Genomic DNA, 6,000 nt, shown 5'->3' with positions numbered 1-6,000 from the left:
ATTTCATAAGGGACTATGTTCAGAAGGGTGTTATATCTTTAAACTTTGTTGATACAGACCATCAATGGGCTGATATCTTTACAAAACCCCTGGCTGAAGATAGGTTTAAGTTCATTCTGAAGAACATCAGTATGGATTTATGCCCAGAATAAGAAGATGAGAAGTTCTTATGTATGAGTATCTTCTGAAATGATTGTGAATTTTCTTTTTATATCAGAAGTTCTGATTGAAATCTTTTAGAAATTATGACTCGGTTATTACCAACGTTTCATTGTCTAAGTTGATTCAGAACCTCTTTTAAAGCAAAACAGCTGTAACGTTTTATCTCGGGATGGTAAACCTGTCGTTACTATTCATGGATAAGTGCGCGTGCAGTTGAAGGGACGCCGACCATAGGTAACTGTGCTAGTCACCTCATTCGTCTTTATTATCTCTCCTCACGTCACGTAACATTAAATGCTATTCATCATTCGTTTCATTTTATTGTTTTTAAATACTCTTCAAACGCTTCTCCTTCCCTCTCATATTTTCTCTATTCACTCTATCTTTTTGCATTCATATCAAACCCTACCTGTTCATTTTCTGCAAATCCATCATGAACTCTTCATCAAGCCCAGGAAATCATGAAAATGATCAAAACAACAAGAGAAAAGCTGTTGAAACATCACCTTCCAAACCCAAAAAGATAAAAATCACCTATGATCCTCTCAAGGTGAATCCATTCGAAGCAATGTTATCTGGAAACTATTCTAGACGTGTGTTTCATCCCCCTGGTGAAAGCCCTCCATCATCTCCATCTTCTTCCTCATCTTGTTTCCTTCTAGACTCAACTTCCTCTTCATCTAACCTTTCCTCTCCCTCAACCCATTCCGAAGAAATCTCTTCATCTTCACCCGCTGAGAATGTTGTCTCTGATAAAGATTGTGGAAGATCTGCATCAGAACCAAGTCTCCCTGACCCCTCGCCTGGAAGCCCAAGAAGCAGTCAATGAGGCGTTTCACTCCTTCATGGCATGCTGGCACAGACTTTGTCTTAGCTAGGGTCTTAGGTTTTGGTCTTAGAAGTTTTCTTTCCTTGTTGCATCTGCTTGTTAAACATAGGAACCTTTTGTAATATCTTTTGATTATCAATGAAAAGTTTCTTTGTTTTTACATTCCAGTGATTTTATTTGTCGTTTTATTCATCTGAATCTTTTGAAATATTCTTTTTGATGTTATGACAAAAAGGGGGAGAAGATAAATGATAAATGATTTGATTAATCTATCAGTTGCTGGGTAAAGCTCCCACACATTTACTAACAAGAACTGCAAGTTCTATATGGTTTAAGTGTTTTGCAGGTATAAAGAAGTGAAGAGAATCTTCAAAGCAAACACAAGAAGCAAAACCATGGAATCTGAAGCAAGCTGAGTGCTATCAAGCTTCAGAGATCAGAAGCACTGATAATAGAATTTGATCTATATTTGTCTATTTACTTTGACAAAATTCTATTTGCTCTGATACATTATTTTAGCCTATATGGCTCTGATACATATAATGTGTTCGAATATACATTTTATGTTCTGACTCGTTCATGCTGACTTTTGTCGTTTAGTTTTTTGTTCTGTAACATTTCAGGATGTAGAGATGCTCAGATGATGCTCTGGTACATTCAACAATGTTCTGATACAAATCTAGCATGAAGTGATGTTGGTAGAAATTCAAAGCTCTGAAGCTATCCGAGGGAAGCAGAAATTCAAAGCTGAGAATGTTCTAAAAGATCCAGAAAACTCAAGTTCTGAAGCTGTCCTAGATGGAAGCAGAAATCAGAAGCTGTGAATGTTCTGAAGATCAAAGAAATTCAAGTTCTGAAGCTGTCCTGAATGGAAGCAAAAATCAGAAGCTGTGAATGTTCAGAAGATCAAAGAAATTCAAGTTCTGAAGCTGTCCTAGATGGAAGCAGGAATCAGAAGCTGTGAGTGTTCTAGGGATCTAAGGAAATTCTAGTTCTGAAGCTGTCCAATGGAAGCAGAAGTCAGAAGCTATGAATTCTCTGAAGACAGAAGCTTATATGATCGTCTCTACCGAAATAATCAGGGAAGTCTTTTATTAAAGTTCTTCGAGTATTTATTTCAGGGGGAGATTATTTATCTCAGGGGGAGATTGTTAATCTCAGGGGGAGACATATTCATATGCTTATGCTATAGCTGTGTAATTTGTCTTTTGCCGTCTGTTCTTTCTGATCGCAAATTCATATCATTTATATATGTTTTTGTCATCATCAAAAAGGGGGAGATTGTTAGAACAAGATTTGTTCTGATCAATTATCTTAGTTTTGATGATAACAATAATATGAATTTTGCTTAAGATAATATGGTACTCTAATCCAATGCAATTTCCCTTTCAGGAAATATATAAAGAGTACGCATAATTCAGCGCTCAGAAGCTTTGTCTCAAAGGGTTCAGCATGCAACATCAGAACATGGTCTGGTAAGACATCAGAAGATGGTCGAAGCAGAATCAGAACATGGGTCTATGGAAGCATCAGAAGAACAAGAGAACAGAAGCACTGAAGTTCTGATGGTATCACGCTCAGAAGCACTTCAAGGTCAGAAGATCAGAAGATGCTATGCACCAAGCTGTTTGACTCTGATGATATTCAAACGTTGTATTCACAAACATCAGATCAGAAGAAAGTACAAGTGGCAAGCTACGCTGACTGACAAAAGGAACGTTAAAAGCTACTAAAGGCTACGTCAGTAGACACAGCGTGAACAAGGCTCGAGGTAGTTGACAAAAGCGTATAACATTAAATGCGATGCTGTACGGAACACGCAAAGCATTAAATGCACTCAACGGTCATCTTCTCCAACGCCTATAAATATGAAGTTCTGATGAGAAGCAAGGTTAACGATCCTGAACAAAAACAACGCCTATTAACTTGCTGAAACTCTGTTCAAATTCAAAGCTCAGAATCTTCATCTTCATCAAAGCTCACTACATTGTTGTTGTAATATATTAGTGAGATTAAGCTTAAACGTTAAGAGAAATATCACAGTTTGTGATTATCGCTTTTAAGAAGCAATTGTAAACTCTTAGAATTGATTACATTAAGTTGTAAGGAACTAGAGTGATCGTGTGGATCAGAATACTCTAGGAAGTCTTAGAAGTTATCTAAGCAGGTTGTAACTAGAGTGATCGTGTGGATCAGTATACTCTAGAAAAGTCTTAGAGGGTATCTAAGCAGTTGTTCCTGGAGTGATCAGTGTGTGATCAGAAGACTCTGGAAGACTTAGTTGCTGACTAAGTGGAGAACCATTGTAATCCGTGCGATTAGTGGATTAAATCCTCAGTTGAGGTAAATCATCTCTGCGGGGGTGGACTGGAGTAGTTTAGTTAACAACGAACCAGGATAAAAATAACTGTGCAATTTATTTTTATCTGTCAAGTTTTTAAAGCTACACTTATTCAAACCCCCCCCTTTCTAAGTGTTTTTCTATCCTTCAGATGGCGCCTCGAGCAGCTCGGGGAGCGGAGCCGACATTATCCTAGAAAACGATGAAGGGCTTATCATAGAAGTATCCTTGGTTTTGTCTTTCACCACGTCGAACAACCAGGCCGAATACGAAGCTCTCTTAGCGGGCTTACGAATCGCCAAAGACGTCGGTGCTCGGGAGGTCAAGGTCTACACCGACTCCCAACTCGTCGCATCCCAAATAAGCGGCGATTACCAAGCCAAAAACGACGTGCTCGCCGAGTACCTCACGCTCGTCAAGGATAAGATGAAAAGATTCGCAAAGGCAGAAGTCAAGTATATTCCCCGAGAACATAACTCGCGAGCCGACGTCCTATCCAAATCGCGAGCACGAGAAAGAAGGGCGGAAACAAGTCGGTGATCCAGGAAATCCTATCCAGTCCGAGCATAGACAAGAGCTCACAACCCTTACCAGTTTTCGCCATAGGCGACGACCACTGCTGGATGACCCCGGTATACAACTTCCTAACGAAGGACGAACTTCCGACCGACACGAAAGAAGCTTCCGCAATCAAAATACGAGCCTGCTCGTACACTATCGTCGAGAACAAACTATACCGACGAGGTTTCTCCATTCCCCTCCTCAAGTGCGTCGACGCCTCGCAAGCCCTCGAGATACTTCAAGAGCTTCACGAGGGAATCAACGGCCAACACCTCGGCGGTCGATCACTGGCGAGAAAGGCCCTGAGGGCCGGGTACTACTGGCCGACCATGCAGCAAGACGCCAAGGAGCACGTCCAAAAATGCGATAAGTGTCAGCGTCATGCTGACATGCACTTAGCTCCCCCAAACGAACTTAAGTCTCTGTCATCACCCTGACCCTTCTCGACCTGAGGAATAGACCTCCTCGGACCATTCCCAGTTGGATCATATCAAAACAAGTATCTGGTGGTCGCCGTAGACTACTTCACTAAATGGATAGAAGCCGAAGCGCTCGCTAAGATCACCTCCCAAAATGTGCTCCGTTTTTACAAACGAAACATACTCGCTCGGTTCGGGGTACCACAGGCGATTATAACCGACAATGGCACCCAATTCACTGATAGAAAGTTCCAAGAGTTTGTGGCCAAGCTCAGCACGAAACAACACTTCACCTCGATCGAACACCCCCAAAAAAACGGGCAAGCGGAAGCGGCCAACCGGGTCATCCTCCGAGGATTGAAAAGGAGACTCGGCGAAGCTAAGAAAGCTTGGGTCGAAGAACTACACAGTGTGCTCTGGACATATAGGACGACGCCCCATTCTATCACGAGTGAAACCCCATTTAGGCTAACCTACGGCACCGAAGCCGTGATTCCCGTGGAAATCTGAGAACCTTCTCGGCGAATCGAATCACCTCTCGAGGAAGAACACAACGACGAGGCTATGAGGGAAGAACTTGACATGGATGAGGAGATCCGAGCAGGGTCGTCCCTCCGAGAAGCTAAATTGAAACAACAAATAGCTCTACGCCATAACGCCAAAGTTATCAAACGAGAATTCAAAGTCGGTGCCCTAGTGCTCCGCAAAAACATGAAAGACTCGCGCGAGGGCAAGCTAGCCCCAAACTGGGAAGACCCATACAGAGTTTACGATAAAACCGAGAATGACGCCTATTACCTCGAGAACCTTCTCGGCGAAAAACTTGCTCGACCTTGGAACGTTGAAAAACTCAGACGCTACTACAGTTAGACACAACCTAACATTCCCCGGCTACTCGTACCGAACACAAACGGAAGCCGGGCATGGACCCGCGTCATGGTACGAACGCGAGTGCTCCACGACAGCAACAGTCGGAATTTCCTGTCAAAGAGCAGACCGACCACACGGCGGATTCTACACCTAGACCCTCTGTGGCAGTACCTGCACGGCAGAACCCCGGCTCGCGATGGGACCGTTCACGCCGCGAGCACTTGGCCCCGACCGCGGTCTCGTGCTCGCTAATGGCGCACACCTGCTCTGCGCACCCGGATCGTACACCACACGCCCGGGCAATCAACCTCGGCCGAGCACAATCCAAAAGCAAAATATTCCTAAGTGTTGGAATACCTCCCCGGAACAAACTTAACCCGAACCCTAAAACATGCAACAATAAAAAATTCTAAAACACGCACAGGGGGATCAAAACATAAATGCGAAAAAGTAAAGCATTAACTGCTGACCAAATTGGCCGGCGATATCCAAACATTACAACAAAATGTCGGGCACGCAGGCCCCAAAAATTATCCGGGCATAGCCCAACATACAGTAAATGGCGCGCAGGCCGATAAAGACAGGCACACAGGCCCAGAGTAAAAACTGACTATTCGTCGCCGTCGGGAGATTCGGGCACCAAAACCCCGTCTACGATCTTCGAAGAAAGTCCAATGTTATCCTCCTTCAAACCAGGGTTCAGAAACTTCAGCTGACGAACTGCACGGTCGAACCCAGCTTCAGCCATCTCGGCAAGACTCATCTTCAGCCCATCTATCTTCTCGACGAGCTCGGCCCTGGACTTCAACGCAGCCACA

This window comes from Vicia villosa, unplaced genomic scaffold (genome assembly GCF_029867415.1).
Source record: "Vicia villosa cultivar HV-30 ecotype Madison, WI unplaced genomic scaffold, Vvil1.0 ctg.001374F_1_1, whole genome shotgun sequence".
Lineage (NCBI taxonomy): Eukaryota > Viridiplantae > Streptophyta > Magnoliopsida > Fabales > Fabaceae > Vicia > Vicia villosa.
Note: the sequence above shows the minus strand (reverse complement) of the source record.